Source organism: Heterocephalus glaber, unplaced genomic scaffold (genome assembly GCF_053883595.1).
Source record: "Heterocephalus glaber isolate CG9 unplaced genomic scaffold, H.glaber_assembly_v1.0 deba00000281, whole genome shotgun sequence".
Taxonomy (NCBI): Eukaryota; Metazoa; Chordata; class Mammalia; order Rodentia; family Bathyergidae; genus Heterocephalus; species Heterocephalus glaber.
The window spans coordinates 13981644-14005662 of NW_028258139.1; the positions used below are offsets into that span (position 1 = coordinate 13981644).

Consider the following 24019-nt stretch of genomic DNA (forward strand, 5'->3'; position numbering starts at 1 on the left):
CCTGGGCTTGGGTTGCTTGGGGCTGGCTTCAGGGTCAGCCTCAGGGCAGACAGCAGGTTTCTACATTGTAATTGCCTGCTGTTTTCTTGCTTGCAGATGCAGAGGCAGCCAGAGAGCTCCTGGTGGGCACCAAGTAAGGCGTATGAGGGTGAGAACGCCCAGCCGGCCATCCTTTATCTGGGAGGCCAGGCGGAAAGGCATGTCCACGGGGTCTTTTCTGAGCCTGGCCACTGGCTTAAGTCCAGGCTGCAGAGGGGAAGAGACTGGCCTGCAGTGAGGTCTGCATGCGGCCTGGGTATGGTGGTCAACACCTTGTCTTCTCTTGTTTGGACTCCGTGCTGCCTTCTCCCTTGAGTTCCTTAGCCACCTGGCCTATGAGGCAGGTAGGTGGCTGGGTCTTCTCAGCTGGCACAGAGGAGGCTGGCTGTCAGGGCACAGGGCAGAGGGCAGGTTTTCCCACAGAGGAGTGACTTGGCTACGTGTTCTAGGAGATAAGTGCATTATGGCCCACACTGGCTGTGCTGCCCCAGGGATACCCTGGGAGCCGTTTGTGTTGGAGGGTCAGCCAGGCTCTGCACTTCTACCAGGTCTGGATGGGCCTCCTGCTGCCCACCCCCCCATGCCATCATGTAGCTCTGTGTCTGCTCCTAGGCTAGGACCTGGGTCCCTGTGTTCAGAGCAGTGGGTGGCTTTTAGGGAGGAAGAGCAACCCCATGTGAAAAGGACTCAGGAAACTTGAGAACCCTCTTTGAGATTTCACACCCCTGTCTGTGGCCTGACCAAGAAGAGCTTGTCCCTTGAGGAGCCTGTGTCCCTGGGCCAGGGCGAGTAGACATCCATTCCATTGGGCTGAGGGGGGTAGGGTACTGTGGGTGTTCGGAGAGGCCCCGAGGCAGCCTGGGTGGGTGCACTCCCTGGGAGAGGCCAGCAGGGCACAGATGGTGAGGTCAGAGGAGGAGCCACAGCCAGTGTGTGGGGCTGTGATGACATAGGGGTGGCTGCAAGGCCCTCGTTCTCCTGGGGGCTTTGGGAAATCAGTTTTGTGCTTGGGGAGCATCCTTGGTTGCCTTGGGCATGAGGGAGAAGAGAAGCATGCTCCAAGAGAAGGGATGGCACAGTGGGAAGGAGCAGCACCCATCAGGCTGGCTCTGGCCCACTGCCTGAAGGCCTAGGCAAAGGCTGACCCTCATGCTAGGTGGGTGGCTGCAGGCATAGGCAGGGACCAAGCAAGCATGCCTGAGGCTGTGACCATGGAGGCAAGACCCTGCTGGCCTCCATTTGTTTGTTTGTTTGTTTGTTTTTTGTCCCCATTTGTTTTGTCAGTGGTGTCAAACTCAAGGTCAGGGTGGCTGAGGGTGGCCTCTCCTGTGAGCCGGTGAGCATCTGCCTGGGAGCTCATGCCCAGGCTCATCTACAGGGTGGGCAGAAGGAGGCTGGGTTTCTGATATCCACTCAGGGATCCTTCTGCCCAGCCCTTGATGCCCCACCTTCTGGTGTGTGGACAGCAGCTGGATGCCCACCTGGGCCCTCCCCTGAGACTGGCCAGGCCTCCCTAGGGTCAAAATGGAAGCTGCCATGGCTGAGTGAGGTTGATGCAGCAGAAGCTCAATGTCTATGTGTGGCAGGAGGATGTTATTTCCTGAGCACCCGGGGGCCACCTGGTCAGAAGGATGGATTTGACAGCAAGAAGGAGGAGAAGGAGGCAGCAGTCACAGCATCTGGGCCACCCTTATCTCCATGAACGCTACCTGATGTGTTCCCAAGGGGGCATGTGGCCAGCTGTGGGTTGACACCGTGATCATCTTATTTATATTACAAAACAGGAACTGCCCCACACTGTAGATGGGGAGTGGGGCTCAGTGGGCAATGGCCTGCCAGAAGTAACCACCAGTGTCCTCCTGTCCCCACCAGTGTGGGGCATTCCATACACATCAGGAAGGGGCAATTGCTGACTTGTCCTCCATACCCAGAGAGATCTCAGGCTTACAGGCCTTTTGTTTACACATTAGGAATTGGAAACTCAAGGAAGGTTTTTCTCTAGAGTCACATAGCTATGGAGGCCAAGCAGAGGTGGTTTGGGACCTAAGTCTGCAGGATTCCATGAGCAGGGCTCTTCCTGTACCCCTGGAGGAGTTTGGCCCGTCTTCCTCCTGGGACATCCCCTTGGAGGGATGCACGAATGGACAGTACCTAGAGGAGAAGTGGATGGACAGATAGCTAGGTGGATGGAAAAACTTCATTGGAAAGATGGATGAGTAGATAATGGATGGAAGAAAAGGAAGGAAAGGAGGGAAGAAAGTAGGGAGGGAGGGAGGACAGAAGCACAGATAGATGGTAAATAGATGTGTGTATGGATGGACAGACAGGCTTGGATAAGTATGAGAATAATTGGATGGTGGGTGGGTGGGTAGATAAACGGAAGGAAATAGAAGAAAAGGGATGGATAGATGGAGCCTGCCTGGATGATTGATGAACAAATAGGTGGACAGATAGATGAGTGGAATTGGAGATTCAAGGAGAGCTATATATGGCCAAGTGGACAGATGGACAGGCAGAATGGTGGGTAGATAAATGGACCACTGGGTGGAAGGAGGAGGGCCAAGTGGCTAGATGGCAGGGGGTGAAGCCGGGTTGGTGCTGTGATGGGGAGGATTGCGTCGGGCTGCAGTCCGGCCCTGGTGTTGCTTCAGTAGACTCCTTCACCTTGTACAGTCTTTGCTTCCTGGCTTCCCAAGTGGGGACCATGCCCCGCATAGCTGTAATGTAAGAGAAGAGCCTCCTGTGTCCACCTACCCCACCCCACCCATCTGTGCCCAGTGTTGCCTGGTCAGGGTAGGCCAGATTGATGTTGCCCTGTCTTCCTCATAGCCGAGGAGGAGCCTGAGGCCCCTAGCTGCCTGTGGCTGCCCCTGCAGACCCTGCAGCCCAGCCCTTCTGAGCCGGAAGCCCCAGACTTAGGAGGAGTCTACTACATGCCCATTTTCTCACCCTCCTCACCTTCCTCCCTTGCCTCAGAGCCTCCTGCAGCTGCATTTACCTTTGGGCCCTCCCCACCCTCAGCACCAGGGCCTGCATTGCTCCGTCCTCCAGAAGAACCCCAGTGGCAACATCCAAGGCATCTGTGTTCGAGCAGCAGCTGTGCAACTCCCACTGGTGGCAGGGTGCCCTACTGGCCTCATGGTCATAGTAGCAGAGTATGCTGATGGCAGAACCTGTTCCTACAGCGACTGATGGTATTGAGGCCCTCAAGTGGACCTTGGAGCAGCTGGTGGCTGCATACCCAGCCCAGGAAGCCTCACCTTCCCTCCCAGACAGTTCTCTTGCTGGTAGTACAACCCACAGACCTGCCATATGCCCTCAGGGAAGCCCCCAGGGGACCCACCCAGGCCTAGAGGCCTTCTCAGGGATGATCTCGAAAGGGAAGGAAATGTAGAGCTAGCCTGGATCACACTGGCTGAGCAAGGGCAGGGCAATGTTATGTGCTGGGCAGGGAAAATTAGCAGAGGACTGAAGGGAGCCAGGACTGTTCAGATTCCAGAGGCTGGAAGGTTCACCTAGGACATCTCCCTGAGGTGCCCTATGTCCCTGGCCTTCCTGTGAGTGTGGTGACCTGCAGGGCTGAGACCTAGGTCTATTCAGGGATGACACCATTGGAGGAGACAAAGGGATGTTTGAGTCAAGCTTCCCATGGCCATCCCCACCCCTCACCTGGAGCTAGTGGTGTGAAGAAGTCTCTGCAGGACACCTTGGTGCTAGGTGCGCAGGTGTGGAGGTGGGCAATAGAGCCTTGAGGCTCCAGGAATGGTGGCTCAGCTGGCTGGCTAGAAGGCCTAAGTGTGATGTGCTGTGGCTCCTACCCCTATTTCTAGACATCTGCCTAGGGCCTGAGGCCCTGTGTCTTCTTGATTCTGGCCCAAGGGAACTATGTGAGTCTAGAGTTATTTCCCAGTTATTTTATATCCCTAAATACACAAATATATTTGCATACATATTACTTGGCATGGGATGGGATGCTACTTTGTACCTGCTGATTTTTCTTCCAAAAGTTTGTTTGTTTGTTTTTACACAAATGCAAAATAACAGTATAAAGAGCAGTGGTGCTACTGTCAATGGTAGTCATGACTTGTGAGTGCACTGGGCCTCCCTTGCTCTGGTGGCCATACTTCTGCCTTCAGCCTCCTGTGAGGCATCCTGAGCACCTTCCTGGCTTCAGGTCCTTCCTACCCATCACCTTCTTTGACTGAGAGCTCCCTCTGTGGATGGCATCATCTCCTGTCCCTATCTGGCAGGCACAATCTATGATCACAATTGGGAAGACTTTTAGGAACCAACAGGAGAGGGCAGGTAGGAGCCAGGTGTGACCACTGGGACCTCAGTGTGCCCTGGGCACCCAGCTGACCCCGTGAAGAAGCAGTAGGCAAAGAGCTGGCCTGAACAGACAGCATCAGGTCCCAGCATTCTCCGGATGTCGACCGAGCCAGCTGGGGCCAAGGACACAGTGTCCCCGAGACAAGACAGAGGCTTCTCCTTGTTTTGTGGTTCATAGGCAGGCAGTGTATCAGTAATTGTGTCTATGAAGGAACCCGGCCTGGTGGCCCCACATTCAGCTGCCTCTGGAGTATGGCCTGGCCACCTCCAGTGCATCCTCCACTGGGCACAGGTGACATTGTTCTGCACTGTGTCCCCTTGGATGCCCCTCCTCAAGAAGGCCAGCCTTTTATCCTTTAGTGGGTCAATCTCTATGCCAATACCTATGCAAAGCCTTTGTGAATCTTCATTCTGGGTCCTGTGCACTGAACATATCCACCATGGTGGGGTTTACCCCATTTTTAGCAATGACTACTTACTTGTGTTATAGGCTTATGCTAGACACAGCCCTACACTAATTCCAGGCTGAGCCTTGATCCTGGTCCCACACTGTGTCCTAACCATAGTTACACATTGAGCCTTCACACCAGTCACACACTGACATCCAGTCGTGGTCACACACTGAGCCCTGACCTGGAGCCTTGACCCTGGGGCATCATGTGATACCTTGGGGAACATTCTCTGGGCTGGGCCCTGTGCTACATGCTGAGGAACAGAAGTGACCAGGGCAGATGAGAAGTCTCTCCTCTCAGAGCTCAGTGTGCTGCAGAGATTGCGTACTAAGCAAGTCAGTACATGTTTGGCAAAAGTTAAAACTCAGTTTAACTGCATTTGACAGAAAACGCAGAGAAGTTTGTCTCAGAGAGAATAGGCATGATGGCTTTTATATAAAGGAAGTCTGGAGATTGACAGTCATGGTTGTCAGGATGGCTGTATGGCTCCAGAGACTCAGATGGCTTCAGCTCCATCCTTCACTGTGTTTTTCATGGTCCCAGATGGCTTCAGGGCTCCTACCATCACACTCATGTTCCAGGTAGCAGGAGGCTGGGAACAAATGAGCAGCAGCATGCCCTTCCCTTGGAGGTTTCTCTTCTTGCATCTCAGCCCAATTGACTCTAAGTTAGCTGCCCACAATTAGTTGCAATAGAAGCTGGGAAATATCTTTATATTTTTAGCCCTGAATGGTGATTTTGTAACTGAAAGGAAGAAGCCTGGTGGTGGGCTAGGCACCTTGCTCTCTGCTGAATTTGGGGAGTCAACAGAGCCAGGACTCTTGTGACCTAGAAAATAGTTGCATCTAACCTGTGGCCCACCTTTTCCCCCATTTTACAATGTTATAATAAAAGTATAAAAAAGAAAGTTTTGTTACTTATATATTATCTATTTTATATTCAGTCCCACACAATTCCTCTTCACTCAAAGAAAAAAGAGGGCAGGGCAGGGGATTTAGCTCTGTGGTTTCGCAGCCTGTCTCACAAGCACAAGGTCCCAAGTTCGATCCCTGCTACCAAAAAAAAAAAAGAAAAGAAAAAAAAAGTGAAGAGAGGGCAAAAAAGGTTGCTACAGTTTGGACACAAGGTGCTCTAGTGTCAGGGATGCTTCTCTGAAGAAGGAGGCCACTCCAGTAGAATCTTTAAAAGCAAGACAGGCATGGTGGCTTATGCCTGTAATCTCAGCACTCTGGGAGGCTGAGGCATGAAAATCACAAGTTTGAGCCCCTCGTGGGCAACTGTGACTTAGCAAGACTGTCTCAAAACTTAAAAAAAGGTCTGGGGATGTATCTCAATGTGAAGGCTCTGGGTTCAATTCCTAGTCTCGTAGTCAGGGTGGGGGTCAGGGGTCCTTAAAAGCAGCTTGGCAGAAATCAATGCAACTGGTAGTCAGGTGGGGAAGGAGGAGCCAGAAGTCTCCCAGGCAGAGAGAAGATCAAGGGCAAAGCTGAGGAAGATGGCTCCACCATGTCTGCTTCGTGGCTAAGGATCAGGGCTCTGAGTTCAGAGCAGAACGGGCAGCATTTGTCTGTCTGCCCTCATGGCCCTGGGAGCTCTTTGCCCTCTTGCCTGGACCCCAACCAACAGGCTACTGAGGCCAAGCAAGGCTGGGAGGGCAAATAGGTATGGAGCAGTAGGCAGTACTGGGTAGAACAAATGCCTGGCCTCCATGCCCAGTGCTGGTGGCAAAAGCAGAGCCAGGGGTGTAGGTGTGTGCCCGAGGCCTGGAGCTGTGGACACTCTGAGAAGGACAACAGGATCTTGGCCGAGTTAGAGACATCAGATTTGCGTTCTCAAGGGAAGAGTGTCTTAGGAAAGCACGTGAGGTGGGACAGCCCACCTCACAATCTGGACTTCCTGTGCTCTGTCTCCCAGAAGGGAGAAGAAACTGGAGTACAGGGGAAGTTGCTAAGAGGGTGGTGGGATCAGTGTGACTGTCCTGGAGCTAAGACCCCTGGGGCCGCATTGTGATGCCAGGTGAATATCTGGCCCCAGGTAGGAGATTTGTCCAACATGTGGCTGACTGAAGCTCTATAGTGTCAGGGCTCATTGGGACTGACCTGAGAGGGCAGAGGCTGTGGGCAGGGCTTAGAGGGCTCCCATCTGGGAGCAGAAACAGGCCCCAAAGGAGTGGGGCTACTAGTGGGAGCTCAGAAAGTTCCAGGAGCAAGGAGCGGCCAGGGCAGTAGCACTATCTGCTTCAGGAGGGCCCAATGGGGGCAGAGTGAAAAGGTCCTGACCTGGGGCACCCAGAGGCCTCAGTGACCACAGAGGTGATGTCCCTGTGCTCCTGTAAAAGAGCCTGGCTGCAGGGCCTCTGCAGTGTGTTTCAGAAGACAGGCCGGGGTGGGCTGGATGATTTTTCTTCAGAGCTGGGAGATCCCAGGCCACTTTGCCAGGTGCCCCATTTGGTCATCAGTAACACTTAGGGTGGCGTTGGGCTGGCAGAGTGATGTTCAGGTTGGGGGATTTCTGCAGAGGGGCTGGAACCAGATTTCTGGGCACCAAGTCTATGCCTTTTCCCCACATTGTGCAGCCTTGCCAGTGAGTGAGTGCATTTCCAATGTGTCTCATCTATCTGACTCAAAGTGAGCAAGAACAGCACTTCCATCCTTGAGGGTACTCAGGAAAGCAGGGAATTGGGCAGATCTAAGGGATTCTCCATTACAGAACAGTTCACTGTGGAAAGAACATGCTTTCAAGTGTCTGGAGGCTTACAAGGTGTAAACAAGGTAGCCAAGTTCTTGCCCCCTCCCATTCTTCTCCTCCCCCAACCAGAGTGCTGGAGTGGGAAGCAGAGATGAGGCAGATGCCATGAGATTGAAAACAGGCACATCTGTGGGGCCCAGTATCCCGGCAGAGGTGCACCCACAGAATGAGAATTGTGTGAAAGCCATCAGAAATCACTGTGATGGATTAGCCATTGAGTGAAACTTGGGAGAAAGAACCATCAGTAGCCAAAATCACAAAACAACAGTGTTAGTCCCAGAGGACTTCAACCATTGGAATTGATCAGACACATAGAATATTTTTTATGAAATATTTTTTAAAAATAAAAGCATGAATCACAAAAATGGGCACTAAGAGATGATCAGAAGTGATCAGGCACTCTGGAAAGATGCAAAATGGCCTTTACAAATAAGGAATTTGATGGATGAGTATATTAGTCAGCTTTCTGTCACTATAACAAAATGTCTGAAGCAATTAACTTACAAAGAGAAAGGAGTTGTTTTGGTTTTGGAATTTTCAGTTCATGATTAAGGAGCCCCATGACTTTGGGTCTCTAGTGAGGCAGCATGTCATAGCAGGAGCATGTGGCAGAACAAACCTCTCACTTCAGGCAAGAAACAAGAATAGACTGGGGTCCTGGAGTCCCCTTTGAGGACACATTCCCACTGACCTGAGGAGTTTGCACTAGTCCCCACCTCCTTTATGGTCCATCACCTCACATAGTGCCACCCTGTGAATGAACCTTTAGCACATGGGCCTTGGGAGGATACCATCCATAGTCAATGTACAGCAGATGGGTTAAGCAACATATTAGCCATAATTAAGAAGGACCCAATGGGAAGATGTCTAAGGAAATTGCAATATTATAGGGATAGAAAATATATATACAAATTATGGCAGAGATGAAAAGATGTGGACAGTAAGCAGAAATCCAGCATACTCCTAATGTGAGTCCTAGAAGAATACAATGGATAGAGGAAAGGCAGATTGTGACAATGAGATCCATGACTGCACAGACACACAAAGCATGAGTTAGGCTGGGCAGAATCACAGGAAAGACATGCACCCAGACATGTCCTGAGGAAACTGTGGAACTCCATGGGGAGAGAGAGGGAAGGAAAAGGATGGCAGTTTGTTGACAACTCATTTTACATCATCAACAACACAAGCAAGGAAAGAGTGATTCCTATGAAGAGTGAGGGAAAGTCACTGATTACTTGTAATTCTGCAACCAATGAAACTTTCTCCAAGAATAAAGGTGAAATGCAGACATGTAATAAAGTGAGAACTGCAAGGATTTACTGCCAAGAGACTTTCACAAAAGACTTTCTAAAAAATGGACTTCTGGATGGAAGAACTAATCCAAGAAGAAGAATGACCAAGAGACTTGCAAATAGGTATGCAAGTCTAATACCCATTAAGAAAAAATGTTCATGATGATTAGAATGTCTAACTTGTGGGGTTAAATTTCTAGAAAGGACAGAACAACAACTGGACAATGGTAGAATTGTAAGCAAGACTAGGAAGTGGGGAGGGGCGAACTGTAAAGGGTACACAGGGATGTCCTTGTGGTGGTGGGACAGTTTTGTATCTTGATTGTGGTGGTGGTTATATGAATCTCCCTGTGTGATAACATTTCATAGAACTACACACAGAGTAGAAAAGAAATAACAGTAAAAACTCAAGGTAAAGAGAGATTCTAAAAGAATAACATTAGTGTATGTAGCTTCCAACTAGTAAACATGGGATAAGAATATAATTAAACAAAAATCCTCACTAAATTAAGAAATGGAAAGGTAAAAAGCAACAAAATAAAATGTAGAAACAACATAGAAGAAAAATATAGGATAAATAGCAAGTGTTTCTAAAAGGCAAGAACTGTCCAATAAAAAATTAATGCAGATTAATTACAAGAGCCCACTAAAAGTCAAAGATTGTCAGATTAGAGGCAAAAAAGAACATTTTGTGTTGGTCAGCTTTTTGCCACTGACACAATTCCTAGGGTGAACAATTTAAAGGGGGAAAGTTTAACCTTTGCTCATAGTTTCAGAAATTTTTAATCCATGATTATCTGGTTCCATTGCTTCTATGGCTGTGGTGAAGCAGAACATCATGGTGGGGACCATGTGGTGGAGAAAAGCAGCTCGCAATACAGCAGACAGGAGGCAGAAAGAGAGAGGTCCCTTGATAGCCTTCAAAGGCATTCTCCTAGTGATCTACTTTAGCTAGGTGCTACCTCTTAAAATTTCCACCAGTTTCCAATGTGCTACCACCTGGGAACCAAGACTTCAGTACATGAGTCTGGGGAATATTCCAAATTTCTGGCCCCCAAAGGCTTATGCCCATCTTGTAATGCAAAATGCCTTATTCTGTCTTCAAGAGTTCCTATAGTCTTAATTTTGTCCTTACTCAAAAGTCTCCTCTGAGAGCCAAGGTAAACATTTAGCTGTACACCTCATACATAAAAATGCAAAACCAACCAACCAACAAACAAGTGACATAATTCTAGCACACTGGCATAAGGTAAACCATTTTACCATGTTTACCATTCCAAAAGAATACAATAGGAAAATATGAAGGAAGAATGGGACCGCAGCAACACTGGAACCCAGGAGGACAAACCTTAAATGTTGTAGCTCTATGTGTGAAATTCAGGGCACACAGTGATGTGATGTAAGCTCCAAAGGGTGTGGGCAGCCCTACTCCTATAGCCTTGCTGGTTGCAGCCCACATGACTTCTGTCTTGGGCTGGCTCTGCTTGCTGCCTGCAGCTTTTCTTGCCTGGTAGTCTACATTCCTGACATCTCTAACTTCCTGGAGTCTACACTGTAGCTTTAGATTCACTCTCATAGCATCATGCATGACCTTATTAAGTGTTGCCCACAGGGCTTGTGATCTTGCCACATATTGCCTGGCCTCCCAGGCCTTCCTATGGCATTTGGGTGGAAGCATCCCTCACCCTACAATTTTTGCATTCTACATCCGTGCAAAAGTATCACATGGACTATGCCAAGGTCCGGCACCAGTGGCAGCAGTAGCCAGGCCCCTTTGGACCATGGCTGGAGTGGCTTCTGAATGCTTGGATGGCTGAGCATGAGAAAGTAAATCCCAGGAAATCAATTCCTTCCTAGAGCCTGTGTGAGCAGAGTCCTCTAGCTCTTTCTTCTCAAACACCAGTCCTTCAAATGAGTTAGCAATTTTACACCCTTGAGCCTGCAAAGGGTGAGGTCTGGAATCTTTCCTATTGTCCCAGTACAAAGTACTTGACTTCTTTTTAATGGTGCCAATCTCTTCAGCAACTACCTTCATTGGGCTCAGCTTCACATGTGCTTTTGTTTCTAGCCAAACGGCAAGCTTTTCAACTCTTTCTGTTCTGTTTTTTATGCCTCATTCTTACTGTAAACCTGGCTAAAACAAACAAAAAAAGCCAACAATATCCATGCCACAGCCTGAATGCTGTGCTACCTTGAGATTTCCTCTGCCCAATTAATTAATTCATCAGCATTAAATTCAATCTCCCACAAAGTCTTAGGGCATGGACCAAATGTAGACAAGTTTTTCTTTTTTTTGCCAGAATGTAACACAATTGGCCTCTAATCCAATTCCCAGTAGAGTCCTTGTTCCCATCTGAAATCTCACAAGCACAGTCTTTACTGCCTACATTCCTATCAGCATTCTGGTCTTCTAAGCATCCATCAGAATCACTTATCAAGCACTGCTTACAGCATTCTAGGGCTGCTTCTCCAGCTAGCACCTCTAAACCTTGCCAAACTCCTCCTTGAAACCAGTTCCAAAGGCTTCTGAGGTACATGGTCAGATATAGTCACAGCAATGGGGCCCCATTCCTGGTGCCAATTTTCTGTGTTAGCTTTTTTGTCCCTGAGACAAAATACCTGGCATGAACAAATTAAGGACGAAGGTTTATTTCATCTCCCAAGTTTGGAAATTTCCATCCATGGTCACTTAGCTCTGTTGCTTTTGGGCCCATGTGAGACAGAACATCGCAGTGGGGAGCTAGTGGTGCAGCAAAGTGGCTCACCTCATGGTGGACAGAAGGCAGAGGGAGAGAAGAGCAGAATGGGCCAGGGTTCCATTGTTCCCTTTAAAGGAATGGTCCTTGGACTTGCAGAGCATTCTACAAGTGTTAATGTTCCTCTCTCCCTCCTTTTCTTCCTTCCCTCTCTCTAAGCTCCTGAGCTTCAGTCCCTCCCAGGCTCTGAACTAGTTGTCCTGCAGTCATTATAAATGTCCATTTTCTTCTCTATATTTGGACCTGGTTTAAACATCACACTTTTGTGGGGTGCCTGCCAGGTACCTGGCATTGATTCAGGGCTGCACAAGACTGAGGAGAGAGCTCTCCATTGGCTGCAGGGAATCAAGGAAGTCTTCTTAAAGAAAGGGATGACCTTGAGCTGCAGTTGGAGTGGGGAGGGAGAGACATGGGGAAATGGAGCCTGTGTGTGGAAGCCATGCCTTAATGGAAGCAGTGTGGAACGTGGGTAGTAAGGTGCCTGGGCCTCTGCAGGGAACGCACCTGGCCTGGCAGGGCCCTGGAAGGCAGTTGCCCCAAGTTCCTGAAAGCCAAGTCTCTTCTCACAACAACCTGCATGGTTTGCTGTAATTCATCCATGGTGCCCCAGGGGAAGGCATGAGACCAAGTCTCCTTGTAGAATCTTGTAATAGCATGCTTAGCAACTCTGTATTTTAATGCTGAGTGCCAGGAGTGGCCACATCCCATGCAGGGTGCAGGCAGGACCCTTGAAGAAGGGCCGGGATCTGGGCATGGAGCTGCAAGCCATGTGGGAACATGCCTGAGGGAGGTGAGTGTATGTTGGGGTGGAGGCAGCTGCCTTTTAATTTGGAGACCAAATAGGTTAAATAAACAGCAATTGGATTTTACTGAGGCCTGAGCTTCGCGTGATGTCCCTGGGTACAGGGAACACTGGAGAATCTCATTTTTGTGATCAGATTGTTATAGATTCTCTCCCCAGACTGCTGAGAAATGTAAATGTGAATTGTGTTTTCAGGGCCTGTTAAAGACAGCTTGTTGGGGGCAGGGGAATGGCCCTGTCTGAACTCAATCCCCTTAGCCTTGGGCCCCCAAGCTGTGCCCTTTCCTGACTATAGAGGTCCCCAACAGTGTCCACTTGACCAGTCCTCCTCTGAGAGAATATAGAGCAGAACAATAACCCCAGGCAAAGATCTAAATCAATCTGCCCATGTTTAATAAATACCCAGCTCTCAATGCAGGGAAAGAGAGTCTGGCAAAGTTGTCCCTCTTTTGGCCCAGGGGCCCTAAATTCAGAGTATATGACAAGCCCGGCTCCTGAGCTCAGTCTTACTAGCTAATCTCAGAGTATCCTTAGCTACTTTGGAGCATCTTTGAACTCAGGCAGACTGCGCTCAGGCCTGGCTGTGCCATGTCTCAGTTCCTGTGACTGGGTGGGACTCCATCACCTAGCATGGCTGCAACATGGGTTTTGCGGTGTTGTGGGAGGCTCTGCTGTCCCTGGGCATGGGGTGTGAGCAGGGTCAGGTGTCAAGTGTGCTAGGCCTGTGGCCTCCATGGAGCACCCCAACCCTATGCTGTGCTCTGTGTCTGAGGTCTCCTGGGCTCTGAGCTGGGTGGGCTCTGGGGGTTCTAAGGTGAAGACATAAAATTTCTAACTTTTGTTAGTAGTGACCTAAGGCTAAGAGAGATGTGTGGAAAGTGCAGTGTCTCCTTCCAAATGCCCGGCCATCTGCCTTGGTCCCGGAAGGAGCTTCTACTCAAAGAGGTGGGCCTTAGCTTAGAGCTGGTGGGACCCCTGCCTGCTGACCCTTGCCTGTGTCCTCCCTGCTGTGCTATCCAAGCAAATGTTGCTTCCTTTGGCTCTAATGACCAGGCTGGGGTGGGGAGTGGTGGCACTGTGAGTGGCTGGCTGTGACATTCTTGCTTTATGGACTGGGCTCAGGGAGTGTCCTTGAGGCTCATTAGAATCTGCCACAGAATGGCTACACAAATGCCAGCGCTGTGAGCCAGAGGTTGGAGGATAAATCACTATGGCCTAGATAATTTGGAAAGGCCTTCTAGAGAGGGGAGATGGGAGGATCAGGTCACCTCCCTGAAAGTGGGGACCTAGAGGGGACAGAACTCCCAGAGGTTGCCTGGGCTGGCCAGAGCAAAGCAGATGCCTGGCAGCTCCAAGAGACCGCTCCTGGCCTCCTGCTCAGCCCAGCTGCTCAGACTCTTGGGGTCAGCTGTGTAGGAGACCTCAGGCTTGGGGACAGTTCTGCCCACTGAGGTGGTGTTCCTCAGAATCACCCCTGCAAGAGACTCTTTCTGCTCCCCCTTACCCCATGTTTGCATGATTTCTACTAAACACTGCTGTTGGCGAGGAGGCTGGGCCCAGAAAGAGGAAGTCCTTGTTCAAGGTCACCTCTAAAGTGGGTGCTGAAATTGTCTCCTGCAGAGAGGTGATGTAGGGCCACCACTCCAGGCAGGGCGACTGTGTAGGGGGTGATTGGGGGCGGGGTGTATACGTGTGGGAAGCTCCCTTTCAAGGCAGAAACAATGCAGTTTTGAAGTGGTGGGGAACTGGGTTCATTTTCAGCAGCTGTATGCAAATTGCATGCAAATGAATCTGTTTTTCCTACAGTACCTGTGGCCCAGAGCAACAGAGAAGACCTTGGAAGCAGCCCTGGCATCTTGTCCTCCTTCAACAGAAGGGCCCCCTTCTTCAGAAAATGTGCTGAATAGGGGCAGAACCACTGTTTATTTAACAAATGAGGACTGTCCCTGGAGTCAGACTGAACTGGGTTCTAATTCCAGCTTGGCCAGTAACTAGTTGTGAGTGACTTTGAGCATGTTGTTTATTTATTGTGCATCTCATTTTCCTCTTTTGTAAAATATAATACTATTAATGCTTCATATGTAAAGCACTGAGCACGAGCTGTTGACAGAAAAGGTGGTGGTATTGGTGTTGGTGGTAAAGATTAAAATGTTGATAGTAGTAGTGCTAGTTGTGGTTGTGGTGATGGTAATGGTGATGGCGGAGTGATGGTGGTGGTCACAGTGATGTGGAGGTGATGCTGATAGTGTTTATGGTGATGATGATGATGATGGTGTTGGTAACTATGGTGATGATAAAGGTGCTGATGGTGGTGATGATTATAGTAATGGTAGTGAGCCCTCCATAATAGGCACTGTACAAAGCACTGGGTGAACTGAGACAAATAAGCTGTATCTGTCTTTGAGATGCTCGTATCTTATCAAAGGCCTCCCTGGGTGGGGTCAGGGGTCCAGCTTTTCTCACTGCCCCAGAGGCAGCCACTGGAGACCTCTTCTCAGGAGCTGCTCTGTTCACATTTGGTGACACTTTAGGCCTGCTTCCCCAATTGGCCTCAAGCTCCTGTAGATGGGCATAGGCTATATTTCTATACCATCCTGGCAGTCAGCACAGGACTGATCTCAAGGGGGGTGTCCAGGACACAACAAAGGGGCCAGTATGGTTTTCTGGGCTTCTTCTGGGGCAGGACTGGGCAGTGCATGGCATGGGACACAGAGCTGGCACCAGGAACCACTGGAGTGTGGCACCATTCTGCCAGAGGCTCTCCTTCCCTACTGCATTCTAACCCAGCCTGTGCTCTGTGCAGTAGCCTGAATTGCACCCACTTGGGAGGTGTGAGAATGACATGTGACAGGGCCTGGGACTTACCCTGATGCAGCAGTTGGCTGATGACAGGGCCAGAATTAAAATCTTGGTTTCACTAAGGCCACACTTTCCCCATTGACCTCAATACTTCTTACGAAGCTAGGAAGTCGAAGAAGGAAAGGGTGTTTTTCTGAAAGGCTGGTGGAGGGAAGGGGAAGCTCAGGGGAGGATGTGCAAAGGCAGAAGAAGGTATCCAACAGCAGCAGTCCTCAACCCAGCTTGCTGTGTACAGAGGGCCTCTGGGCCAGAGCTGTCTGAAAATGTGGAAGTGTACCACTGTTTGTGGAGGCCCACTGGGTGTGGTACTCAGAGTGGTAGACTTATGGCTGCATCAGGTGCAGCAGGGGGCAGCTGGGAGGTTAGAGGAGGGAAGGCCTCCTTGCCAGGAAGCCCAGCCCCATAGGGCATTAGAGAAGCCAGCTAGCTGTAGCCTCCGGTGCCTGGAAAACACAGCCAAGCTCAGCTGGCCCAGGCTCTGGCTGCTGCAAACAGATATGGATCAGTCTCATTAAAAAGCCTTAGTATGCTGCCAGACTGCACCTGGCAGGCTCCTGGGCCAGAGTGGGTGGCTCTCTGGTGGTTTCTGCAAGGGCAAAGGTGAAAAGGAAGCACAGAGTTTTATAGCTCTCTAAATGAAAAGCCAGAAATCTCTGCATGGAATTGATTTCTGTCTTCTGGAAAAGGCGGGGCATCTGCAATTGGCCCTACCATCTCTGTCCAGTCTCAAGTCTGGAGGGGTCTGGAGGTGGGCAGCAGGAGCAGCCAAGAGTGGGGAAACCTGAGTATCTTCATACCCCCTGTCCTGCACTCTGAAGTCCATGACAGCAATGGGTGACCCCATTTCCTCCGGCCCTCAGGAGAGACCTGGGTGACACCATTGTCATTACCACTTAGAGAAGAAGAGGTGGAGACTCAGAGGGGTCACTCATGATGCTGCAGTGCCCCCTAAGGCACAGAGCACAGAGGAGACTGCAGTGCCATGGGGGCCACTGGGCCAAGCACAGTGCTGGTCCCTCCAGCCTGGGAAGTTGTGCCCAAGCACTAGCTATGCCTTCCCTGCACTGGGGCATTGCCCTACCGTGATGGGACCAGTGAGGTATGTGTGTGCCGCATTGCACCACTTGTCACTCAGGAAATAGTCTCCACTGTCCCCACTTTTGTGATTGCTGCTGTCACTGATGCTGTTCCTGGTGCTAAGTCAGGGGAGCTGTTGTACTGTAGTGCTGGATGGGGCAGGTGCCCAGCCTGAGCAACTTCAGTGCCCTTTCTGCTCCACATTAAGTCCAGTTCCTGCCTGGGCTGGATGGCTCACCCAGTCCCCTCCCCAGTGTATCCCCACAAGTGGGCTCTGTGGTCTGAGGCCCTTGTCTACCCTCTTGTGTACTGACTCGGATGCCACCCTTCAGGATGTGGGGATGGGGCCAGGGATAGGACAGGGGCTGGGCTTGTGCTCAGATCTGTGGCTCTGTGTGTTCACCCTCCTGGGCAGGGCCTAATGGAGAACAGATGTGTCCTTACTGACTCACATGTGTCCCTTGAGCTAGGCAGGGCAGGCAGGAAGGTGGCCATTTTACAGAAGAAATGGAGGAGGGAGGTTAGGTGATCTGCCCCAGACACAGAGGAGCCAGGTAGAGACCAGGTACTATGGTCACTGCTGTGGCCTGGTCACTGCTGCCCCGAGGAGAGAGGACAGCAGGCGAGTGGCAGTCCCTGTGATATTGTCTGGGCAAGGCCTCCAGGAAGTAACAAAGCTTAGTGTCTTGTTGAGGCCTGGTAGTGTTACTCACTTGCTGCCTGATATTTGTGGTTGGCCTTTCCTCACTCCCTCTACCGAGTTTGGGAGCAAGAAGTGAAACCTGCAAGTGCCTGTCAGAGGGCACAGCACTTCTCTGGAGCACTGGGACTAGCCATGCCAACTCGAGCCTCAGGTTGGGGCAAGGACTCCAGCCTCATTTACAGATGAAGGAAAGAGGTCCAGAGAGGTTCAATGACTTGGGCTGGTCATACAGCAAAGGAGCGAGTCCTTTCCCCTCCCACTCCTACCAGTGCATTATTAATCCAGGTCTGCTCAGGAGGGTGATGCAGTGCCTGTTTACCTCTTGACAGCAGAAAGGGAAAACAATAAAATTAAACCAAACAAACTGCCCAGACATCAAACAAACCCTCTCTCAAAGTGCGTGCTCTGCAGTCAGAGGAGCCAGTCCCATCAGAGCCCTTGAAGAAAGGAAGAGCCACTGCTTTCACCGCCAGGTACCCAGAACTGGGCTGGCACCTCAGAAGGCAGAAGTGGTAGGCAGCACCACCCAGAGATGCGCAGGAGCACTCACCCTCACTGGAAGCACTTTTGCTGCCTGGAGCTGCTTGTGGAACCTGCACTCCACAGCCTTTTCTCTGCACTTGCTTGTCCCTCCAAATCAGGAAGAATCAGCTCTCATTTCTCCTTCATGGCATTTTTGAGAGTTGGAATCTCCTGTTTCAGCCCTAACTGACAAAGTCCAAGCTCTAAGAGAAGTCCTAGGCCCATGGTGGTGAACCTATGGCATGCATTCTGCAGCAGACTGTATCACTGCTATCTCTAAAAGGTTCGCCATCACTGTCCTAGGTGGTGGGCATGGGAGCCTGGGCTCAGGGGTCAGTATCAGAACTGAAACCTGCTAGAGGAAGGTAAGGGGTTGAGGAAGAGGAGGCTGGACTGACCCCAGTGGTCGCTTGCTTTCTGTGGGATCTGGGCCTCTGTGTTCTCCTCTTCTGTAAGTGGCATATGGACCTCAGTCAGTGCTCTGGCCCACAGAGGTGACTTGGGTCTGGGCGTCAGCACCACAGACAGCTCCCCCATGGGCTGCTGCTCTGCAGGTGGCTGCAACTTTGGCCTCTGCCCTCTCACTTCTGCTGGTTAGACCACAGTCCAAAGGAGGAGTGATTTACTCCCATGACCCCCACGGCCATGAGAAGGGAAGGACAATCACTCCCTGGCCATCTTCAGTGCATGAGGTGCTCTTCATAGATCACCTGGGGCAGGCATCCCAGCTTTGCATGGAGCAGAAACTGACCCAGCTGGGTCACCACCCCATGTCACATAATGTGCCCCTGGACATGGCCGCCTTCCACATCTGTAAGTTTCTGGGGCCATGTCTCAGTGCTTTCCAACCCCTCTGGTACTCAGTACTGCTTTGGTTAATCCAGTGAAGATTCACTAATGCTGCTGTCAGCGGACAGATCAAAGTGTTCTGAGGGAAAACAAGCACAAGGAATGTCTGTGGTTGGGTTTTACCAGCTTCAGGAAGCTTCACTGAGGAGCATAACTTCTGCCACCTGTCAAGGCCACAGCTGGGGACTGTTGCTTCTCCTCTGGTCTAGTGCCATGGCTGTGTGCTTGGAAAGGTGCCTACGAGCTGAGTATGGTGGTGCTTGCTTATAATTCCAGTGACTATGGGAGACTGAGGCAGGAGGATCTTGAGTTTGAAGCCAGTTTAAACAACTTAACCAAACTCTGTCTCAAAATATGAGAAAGTGGGAAGGCCCTAGATTCAACCCCTAGTACCACAAAAAGGAAGGAAAGAAGGAGAGGAGATGCCCTGGCTTGCAGTTACCCCTTCTCCTGTGTGTGACCTTAGCCACTGGCAATGCCAGACATGGGAGAATAGGGCCAGCCTCTGTGCCCCAAGGTAAGGAATGACCTGGTGCCATTTGTGGGTCAGGCTGAGGAAGGATGCCACTCAAGCACATAGTACTTCCCAGCTCTGCCTCCTTCCTCCCTGAAGGCTTTTTCTGAGAACACTACCCCCCTCAGCTTCTAGGCTCCCTACTCAGGCCTACTCCTAGAGCCTGCCTGAGACATGTGCCACCTGTATGTCTTGTGAATCAGGGCCACAAAACAGTCTGTAGTGCCAAGAGCCTGTTGCCTGACTCTGCAGCGGCCCAGGCTGGGCCCACAGGTGGAACTGGGAACTCCTCCATATGTCTAGGGGGCAGAGTTTCCAGCCTGGGTGCCAGGCAGAGATCAGAATCCACGAGTGACTCAGGGGGAGGGAAGAGAAGAGAGAGAGAGTGCTAGGAGTGTGTGAGGGTGTGGCCTTCATGCTGCCTGTGACTAAGTGTTCTGTCCTCTAGGGTGTGGTTGGAATTTCTAGGCACTACTGTTTCCTGCATCCTGCAGGAAGCCATCACCGACTGTCCAAACTCACTTCCACATTGCCCTGGGGGAACCTTGGCCTTAGAGGAGCTGTGCCCCTCCTACCTCCATCCCCCAGGGCTCTCGTGACTCAGTCCAGAACTAGTGACCACTTATCAAGGAGGACAGTGCCACATGTCCATGGCTGTGCCCATGCTGGCCCTGGCACCTGTTGGGCACAGACATGTGAGAGGGTCCATGCAGGAGGGAACACAGCCCGGGGGGGAACCCTTCTGGGTGCACTTTCTTGAGGTCTGTGATTCCTCATTGCCTCTTGTTCAATGGGTAGCCACTTGAGCAGTGCTTACAGGACAGAAAAGCTGCCAAGAAGAGCATAGTTGGCCGCATGGAAGGTAGGGACCACAGGCTTCATCTAGAGGCAGCTAGCTCTGCCTGAGATGGTTGCCCCTGCATGTGCCATCTACTTCCCCAGTCCTCAGCACAGGATCATTCCAGGTTCCAAAAAGAAGATAAAAAGCAAAGCATGTAGAGGCCTGGGACTTCCCACGGTAACACCCACAAGCAACAGGGTCAGTATTGTACCTGCATATAAGCCCAGAACCTAACTTCTAACCGGGCCAGCCTGTTCCTCCTCTGAGGATGAATGGATGGATGAATGAATGAGGAAACCAAGAGAGTGCCAGGAGGAGATGGCAGAGGTTTGGAAATTGGCTCTTGAATCCTCAAATGGACAGGAGGTGTGGAGGTCAGGGAGACCTAACAGCTAGGATTGTCTGGCCCTGCCCAGAGGTGGGACCTTGCATAGCTTGAAAGAAGGCCCGGGCTGTAAGTGCAGCCTGGAGCTCTTACCAGAGGGTCTCCTGGGAAGCCCAACCCTGCCTCTTCTGAGGGCTTTACTTTGCCCTCCAGGGTTGGCCAGTGGGAGCAGGTGGACACACCCTTCTGGGACCCTCTGGAACAGGGGCTATGGAATCTGACAGTGGCAAAATCTGTTGGGATATCAGAATCTTAATTCCATGCTCTTGTGCAGTATCTTTGGTTGGTGGGAACTGTGAATTCACATGTTTAGAATCAGCACAGTGGAATATTAGAATCGTGGAAAAGCTGACTGCTGCATTCACAGGCAGTATGAAAGTTGCTCTGGCTGTTAAAGGTAATGCATGTTAAAGACCCAGCTGGCCTCAGCATTGACATTGTGTGATCTTGTTCTATACATTATGGGTGCTTACCTGAGGCTGTATGTAGCAATATTTATGACATAAAGTATAACAACATAGTGGCCTTCTGTTAGCGTCCTCCTGACCCAGGAATAGAAGTGACCACTACCCACATTCTTGGGCAGCCCCACCTGCCCCAGCATTTGCTTCTCCCCAGTACAACCTGTCCCTAAATTTGATGTCTGTTATTCCTTTGCTTTCATGTAGTTTTAAATGGATTTACATCATTTCATACAGACAATGTTGCTAAAATGTGTTTACTGCTAAACAATGTACTGTTTAGTTTTGCTTACTTTTTAGCTTATAAAAATCATGCCATAATATTTGTATTCTTCTGAGACTTGCTTTTTAAAATCTAGCTTTGTTTCGGAGGCTCAGCCATGTGCTTATGCTCAGCAGTGGTTCATATCTTCACTGAGGCATGAAATTACATGGTGTGAATGGATCCCAATTGTGAGGCGTTTCTGGGCTTTGGTGATATGAACATGCCATGAGCACCATTCCTGGTTCCTGGTTCCTGGTTCCTGGAAGGGGAGTGGGGCTGGTGCGTCTCTCAACCTGCATCACCAATGTAACGTGGGTCTTGGGTGCCTGGGTGGCTGGGCTTTGGCAGAGGACATGGCAAATTACCGGAAGTGGCCATGAGTTCTCACAGTCTTGCTGGCAGTATTTGTGCTCACTTTGATCTGCTCGCTGTCTTCCCAATATTCCATATTGTCAGACTCCTTAATTTTTGCCAATCTGCTGGGTGTAAAATAGTATCTAATTGTGGCCTTCATTTGCATTTCCCTGATTACTAACGAGGCTAGATTTTTCATATGTTTATATTTGTGTTTCCTTTGCTGTGAAAAGTCTGTTCAAGCCTTTTGCCCATCTTTAAAATCAGTTGTTTGTGGTTTTTTTTCTGCCTTAATGGCTCTGGAGTGTCTGCACACACATATATATGTACATGCATGTGCCCTGACCTCAGTCTAAGCCTCTTGGACCATATGGCTGTAAAAATAGCGCCCTGGTCACAAATTCTTTCTCACTTGCCTGATGAGTCTGTTGATGGCTGTGGGCTGTGTGCCTCACTTGGAAACTTCCTATATGCAAGGACTGAGAGACATTCTTCCTTGCTTCATTCTGAAGATTTCACATTTTGCCTTTGGTGTTTCCCCTTGGGTGCCCAGCCCTGCAGTAGCACCATTTCTGTTTCGGACCCACTAAGTCTGGTCTCTTTATTTTCCTGCATCTCTCTCTGCCTGTGAGTCACCATCCTTTGCAGCAAATGAGAAGACCTGGAGTATTGTTTTGCTCTTAGGTTTTAAAGTAATGCTTCTGCTAAAAATATTTATTTTAGATTTATTGTACCTACTTCTTAGCAGATTAAGGAAGTTTGCTAAGTGTTTTAGAAGAGTTTTTTTGTTTTGAATCCTGGATGGACTTTATATTAGCCCACCTTATATTACTACAACAAAATATGTGAAGGTGGTTATAAAGAAAGAAATTTATTTAGCTCATAGTTTTGGAGGCTGAAAGTCCAAGATCACATGGTGCCCTTTTGGTTTGGAGTCTGGTGAGTGCCTAATGGTGGATGGTGTCAGGCAAGAGTGCATCTGGCAGGGACAGACCATGTCACAAACAAGAAGCCGGAGGGCCATTCAGAAGTCAGTCCCAGTCTTTCTAATGATCTGCTCCAAGAGGCCAGAATTTCCTCCCAGGAACCCTAGTAGGCCCCACCACTTAAAGATCCAACTATCTTCCATATCTGTACACAAGGAACCAAGCACACGAACCTTTGGGGGACACGTTCAAACACACCTCAATCACTCAGTGAGCTGAAGTGTTTAAGTTTCATCAGGTTCTTTACTTTTGTTTATGCTGAACCCATTGCTTAGTTTTGGCTTTTAATCTGTTGCTATGAATGTCATGTAGATTTTCTACCATTAAACCATCCTTGCATTTCTAGGGTAAATTCAACTGGGTAAGAAGCTATAATAGTTAACCTTCACTGATGGATCTAGTTTGATAATGTTCCATTTAAGACCTTTGCCTCTAAATGAACTTCTGCATTTCCTTGCTTTCCTGATCTTCTCTGATTTTGTATCAAGGTTGAATCAGTCTCACCAAATGAGTTAGAGATTATCTTTTTTTCTTTCTTAATATTTATGTTTAGTTGACAAATGCCAGATTGAATGTGTCTGTAATATACAATGTAATCCTTGATTTTTGTATCCATTGTGGAGTAGTTAAATTGAGCTAATTAACATACTCATCTTCTCACCTACTTATGATTTTTATGGTGACAAATTTAAAAGTATACTCCTTTAGCTATTTTCAAACCTACTGTACATTATTATTGATTATGGCCACCATGTTGTACAACAGAGCTGCAGAATTTGTCCCTCTTCTCCCCCTTCCCAATGTCCTCAGTTCCTGGTAACCACCATTCCATTTTTGTCTCCTCTGTGATCAGGTTTTTTAGATCCTTCATGTGAGAGATCATGTGGTGCTTGCTTGTATGAGCCTACCTTATTTCACTTAACATAATGTCCTTTAGGCTCATCCATGTTGGCACAAATGACAGGATTTCCTTCATTTTTTAGGTTGGCTAGTGTTCCACTGTGTATCTGCACCCCATTGTCTTTGTCCATTCCTCCACCGGCTGACTTGGGTTGATTCATGTTCTGGCTGCTATGAATAGTGCTGCAATGAGCACAGGAGGGCAGGTGTTTCTTTAGCTCACTGAGTTCGTTTCCTTTTGATAGATACCCAGAAGGGACCTGCTGGGTCATATGGTAGCTCTATTTTTATTTTTTGGAGGAAACTCTGTGTTCTTTACCATAGTGGCTGTACTGATTTATACTGCCAATAACAGTGCATAAAAGTTCCCCTTTTCCCACCTCCTTGCCAGCATTGATTGTCTTTCATCTTTTGATAATAGCCACTCTCATTAGGGTGAGATGATATTTCATTGTTGTTTTAATTTATTGTTGTTTGGTATTAGGGTGCCGAGAATCCAGACCTTGCCCATAGTGGGCAAGTGCTTTGCCTCTGAGCTATAACCTCAGCCTTGATTTCCATTTTGCTGATAATTAGGGATACTGAACGTTTTTTCATATGTCTGTTGGCTATCTCTGTCATCCTTTGAGAAATGTCTGCTCAAGTCATTTGTTCATTTTAAAATTAGATTGCTTGTGTTTTTGCTGTGGAGTGTTTTGAGTTCTTTATATAATTGGATATTAATCCCTTGTTGGATGGGTAATTTGAAAATATTGTCTGCCGTTCTTCAGGTTGTCCTTTCACTCTGATGGTTATTCCCTTTGCTGTGCAGCAGATTTTTTAATTGAATAGCATCCTGTTTTGTCTATTTTTGCTTTTGTTGCCTGTGCTTTGAAGTCTTAC

At 49.3% G+C, this 24019-nt stretch overlaps 1 long non-coding RNA gene across 12 annotated transcripts in view; it reads left to right on the forward strand.

Annotated features, from left to right (window-relative positions):
* Positions 1-24019, forward strand: part of LOC110347314 (uncharacterized) — a 376012-nt gene that overhangs the window by 145420 nt on the left and 206573 nt on the right. For 6 of the 12 annotated variants that reach the window (XR_015441094.1, XR_015441090.1, XR_015441098.1 and 3 more), the window contains 2 exons: positions 97-13366; positions 14228-14418. This is a non-coding gene — a long non-coding RNA (uncharacterized LOC110347314). The remainder of the gene's footprint in view (positions 1-96; positions 13367-14227; positions 14419-24019) is intronic. The other 6 variants (XR_015441100.1, XR_015441109.1, XR_015441108.1 and 3 more) reach the window with 3 other exon arrangements.